Genomic DNA, 4,756 nt, shown 5'->3' with positions numbered 1-4,756 from the left:
TGCCTCATGAAAAGGGTACAGTGCAGCCCCTGCGCTTCCCCCGGCCCCACGGGCCCCACGTCAGTGGTCAAAGCTGCCACCAGCCAGCTGCGCGGCTGCGTCTGGGCGTGATGAGTACAAAGGGGCCTTGGGGCCTTGGCTGTCTGTTCCCTGCTTGAAAACAAATCTAGTGGTGGATCGTTAAACTTTCTTAAAATAGAAGAGAGACTTCACCTGCCTTGCCTGCGTGGCGCTCGCAATATTATAAGTGGGCTTAAGGCTAGCAAGGAAGGCCAGACGTCACAGAGGAGGATTTGCTGGATCCCTCGTGGCTGTGCAGAGGAGTATTTCATCCCAAGCCCTGTATTTTGTAGACTCTTGAAAGACCAATTTTGGATTAGAAGACGTAATTTAGGTGCAACTTTTTGCAACAAAATAACCGGATATCGTGTAACTTATAAACTATATCCTTTAATGCTGGGTGTCTATTTAATGGGGCAGATGGGTAGAAGATACATATTCCTTCCTAAAACGGCTGTCCTTAACAGGTGAGGAGCAAATTGACTCAGGGTTCATTCACCCACTGTCTTCTGCTTACATTGATAAGCAGGTTTGTGCTGATGGTGGGTGTGGTGCTATTACCTTTCTATCTTTTTCCCTCAAGTCCAGTATTTTTCTTAGCACATTTCCTTCAGGACTTAAACGGTTTATCATATCCAGTGAGAATCTTCAGAAGTTCCCATTCTTACAGCATGAGAGGACACACATTTGAGTGTGCCTATAAATAGCTTTTGAAGGGATCCAAATTTGAAAAATACTGTGTACAACACCAATGGACAACAGAACCTTGCGTGTCTTTGTAAACTGAGAATGGAAGAAGGGGTCAGTGAGGGGGAGGTAGGAGAGGCTGTGGGTGCCAGGACGCAGATTCTGATATTTTCTGTTGAAGGGGCCAACAACCTCCTCCCCAGAGGCCGGATATGGACTTCACACTTTAGAAATTGCTCACCACCTTTGTGATGCGCTAACCAAACAGCACAAGTTATTGGCATCTGGTAGCTTCTTCCTACTGAGCCCAGCAATCTCAACATGTTAGCTCATCTTCCTCTTCAGACTTTAAGGCCAGTCAAACTCTCATTGCCAAGAAACTTCCCTTCTCCTTTCATGAGAACTTCCCATAAACCAGGCTCCGTGGCCCGGACCCTTCAACACCAGGCACCTTTCCCACACTTCCCCTGGCCATTCCCCTGCAGAGGCCACAATAATAGTGCCAATTTTATTTAACCTCCTGCAGTTAAAATGTGATAAATCCCCAATGCAGTGCTTAAAGAGGCCTCATTCTTTTCTCCCAAGGAGAAGCATATCAAAAGTATTATTTTAAACAAAATAATACATATGAAATATCTTTTTAAAAATATGTTTTTATTGATTTCAGAGAGGAAGGGAGAGGGAGAGAGAAACATCAATGCTGAGAGACAATCATTGATCAGCTACCTCCTGCATCCCTCCACTGCCTCCTGTACGTCCTCCACTGCATGCCCCCCAATGGGGATTGAACCCCACAACTGGAACATGTGCCCTGACCATGACCTCCTGTTTCATAGGTCGACGCTCAACCACTGAGCCACACCAGCAGGGCCATATGAAATATCACAAAGAAGCAAGTACTGGTAAGAATAGGGAGAGAGAAGTTCTGAACATAGTGGCAGAGAATACAGAACCAAGTCAGGGTCGACCGTCTTCAGAAACTAATCTCTTTGGCTAGGTCTCTAATAGGAAAGTGAAACCCTGAATAAGACAATTCTTAAAACAGATGGCTTCTTCTGGCTATAATTTTCAAAGTAAAAACAGTGATCAAAGAAAACCCCTTTAAGGGGAATCTTCCTGAGGCTGGACTGTTAGTCACCTTTAGCTGAAGCCTGGAGTCTAACCTTAGTTCTGAAGAATGAAATCAGCTGAGCTCTTATAGCACCTGTTATGAGAAAAGCCATTTTATTCTCAGACTTCATTTTCTTTGTCAAACTGCAATATTCTTTCCCCTATCAAGTGTTTTAAAGCCTTTGTTTATTTGTTTACTTGTTTGCTTACTTTGGCAGTCTTCTGGGGTTTTTCCTTCCCACTTTCCTCATCCTGCTTGTAGCTGAGGTTTCTCTGTTTTGCGTGTGGGCTCCTGCCCCCTGCTCCCCAGGGTGACAAGCCCTTAGCCAGAGGGACTGCTTCCTTTCTTCTCCTCTGAAGGTTGAATCTTATCATCTCCCCTGGAATAAATCCTGTGGTTTCCGTCTAAAACGTCTGTCAGGCAATAACTGGTGACTAGTGAGGCTAAGGATTCTGGGAAATTATCTTTAGTGTCTGAACCACAATTTAAATGGTGGGCTTTTAAAGAAAATTGTATCCCTTATAGCAACTAGAGGGAATTGCTAGAAATAGGGTGACTTTAGGGACTTCCCAACTGACACTGAAGGAGGCCTGTCCAAAAATAAGGTAAATTCAGTCAATGTTTTGAGGAAAAAATATTATTTATAATTTTATAACTTCTTTTAATTTTACATTTACTTACAGAGTGTTATTAGCATGACCTGTTAAACTGGGCACATACTGAAAATGTTAGAGAAAGAAAACTGTAAGAAATGCCATGATTCCAGTCATCATCTTCAGCTTTAACTGCATTTGAAATCTGGTATTGCTGAGAAATAGAGTTTTGTTTTTCTTATTTCTGACCCAGAAAGCTGATTCTTCAGGATGTATTTTCAAAGGGGGCGAGGCTTGTTCACAACCAGCACTGGCTGTACTTCTGCTTTCCTGCTGGCCCGAGACAGCCAGTGGGGATGGGAGGAGGTGGAATAGGAGCTCAGCAGCATGACTCTCTTTAGGGAAATTCCTACAGCGTGTAGCATGCTCATCTTTTATGGGTGGCCCTTGTGGGAAAGGAAAAGCCCCTACAGTCTTTCTTCTGGGTGCTTCTCAGGAGAAGACTGGCCCATGGTTTTGATTTTATGTTCTGAGAGCTGTGCTGAGAAGGTAACTAAAGTTTCTTTCTCTGACTTTTTTTTTTCTTTAACTTCCTTTAATTGGGGCTCAACTACCCCAGAGCCTCAGAGAACTGGACACATCTCTCTCTCTCTCTCTCCCTTCTCTTCCTTTTTCTCCCTCTTTAGTGAGATTAGCAAACCATTAGCTAATCAGTCCACTGTAGGAATTTAGAATAAATTTTAAAAAAAACACAACACCTGCCTGGTCAGTGTGGTTCAGTGGTTGAGTGTCCACCTATGAACCAGGAGGTCACAGTTTGACTCCTGGCCAGGGCACATGCCCAGGTTGTTGGCTAGATCCCTAGTAGGGGGTGTGCAGGAGGCAGCTGATCAGTGATTCTCTCTCATCATTGATGTTTCTCTTTCCCCTCCTGAAATCAATAAAAATATATAAAAAAACAAACAAACAAAAAACTGATGTGGGAGTTGCTTGAGATTGGTCTAAATAAAATCTTCCATCTGCCAGATTGCAGTGTCATTCACCCTGGGCTAACACGGTCATTGTTGTGGAAACACTGAATTTTAGTCTCTGCATTCCACCACCCATTCACCACTTATAAACTAAGGTTGGGGAAATGCTTGATTACCTGATGCATATTATTTGACCCTTTCTTTTTGAAATAGCTTATTTTAACTCATAATAGCTCAAGATTTCACATGTTAATTGCCAAAGAAAATATGGAAAACCTGAAGAAAATTAAGATGACCCTAATACTATTTCAGAGAGAGTAGCAAGATTTTTTTTCTGGTTTGGACCTTTAGCCTTTTAAAATGTCTACAATACAGATATAAATATCAACATTTTTTGAAAAATGGAATCTCAATGTATTTACATTATAACTTTAAAAAAATTTAACAATATGTCACAGACATTTTTTAAGTCAATACAAAGTTACAATGAACTTTTTTGTAATCATCATTTTGACTGGTTATTTTCATTAACATTTGTAGTATAATTCCATAGAAGTTTGATTTCTAGATTACAGATATTCTTCTAGGAACTGCCCAAGTGCCCTTCAAAAATGTACATTTTTCGTTTTTTTTCATTATTGTTGTTAAATATTTACTGGCTTGTTCAGATCTTTTGCCAGTTATTATATTGGGTTGTGTTTTCCTTATTAATAATTTGGAACTATCTACAAGTAATAGTAAACTTTTGCTGTTTAAATATATTGCAATTTCCCAGTCAAATTTTTTGTGTTAAGATCTGTCAGTCATTTTCATGGCTTCTGATTTTTGTCTTGCTTTGAAAGGCATGTAAAATTACATATATATATGTACATATACATATATATATACATACACATACACACACATATACATACACTATACATATGTACATACTAGTATATTTAGGTCTGTATCTTATACTTTATTTTATTACTTTTAAAAATCTTTATTGTTGAAAGTATTACATATGTCCCCTTTTTTTTTCCTCCATTGATCCCTTCTAGGCCCCCTCTCCAGGCCTTCACTACACTATTGTCTATGTCGATGGGTTATGCATTAATGCATACAAGTTATTTGGTTAATCTCTTCCCACCCACCCACCCCCACCTTCCCTCTGAGATTCAACAGTCTGTTCCATGTTTCTATTCTTTTATTTTTTTAATGTGTCTAAGTTTTAATTTTGTAGTTGGCTTGAAGGAGGACTCTAAAGTCTCACCGATGAGTTCCAATTGTCATACAATTCATTGACTAATGATTCCTTGGAAAACGTTGATGAATACTAACCGAAACAAAAT

At 40.3% G+C, this 4,756-nt stretch overlaps 1 protein-coding gene across 4 annotated transcripts in view; it reads left to right on the top strand.

Annotated features, from left to right (window-relative positions):
• The first annotated feature begins 1,591 nt into the window (after window positions 1-1,591).
• The window catches only part of MCOLN2 (mucolipin 2), a 44,996-nt gene continuing 41,831 nt past the window's right edge, over window positions 1,592-4,756 (top strand). For all 4 annotated transcript variants that reach the window (XM_023751802.1, XM_023751800.1, XM_023751799.1 and 1 more), the window contains exon 1: window positions 1,592-1,649. The gene's annotated coding sequence lies outside the window, so the exon portion shown is untranslated. The remainder of the gene's footprint in view (window positions 1,650-4,756) is intronic.

Source organism: Myotis lucifugus, unplaced genomic scaffold, assembly GCF_000147115.1.
Source record: "Myotis lucifugus unplaced genomic scaffold, Myoluc2.0 scaffold_25, whole genome shotgun sequence".
Classification (NCBI taxonomy): Eukaryota; Metazoa; Chordata; class Mammalia; order Chiroptera; family Vespertilionidae; genus Myotis; species Myotis lucifugus.
The sequence above is the reverse complement of the archived record's forward strand: the minus strand, read 5'-3'. Positions and strand labels throughout refer to the sequence as shown.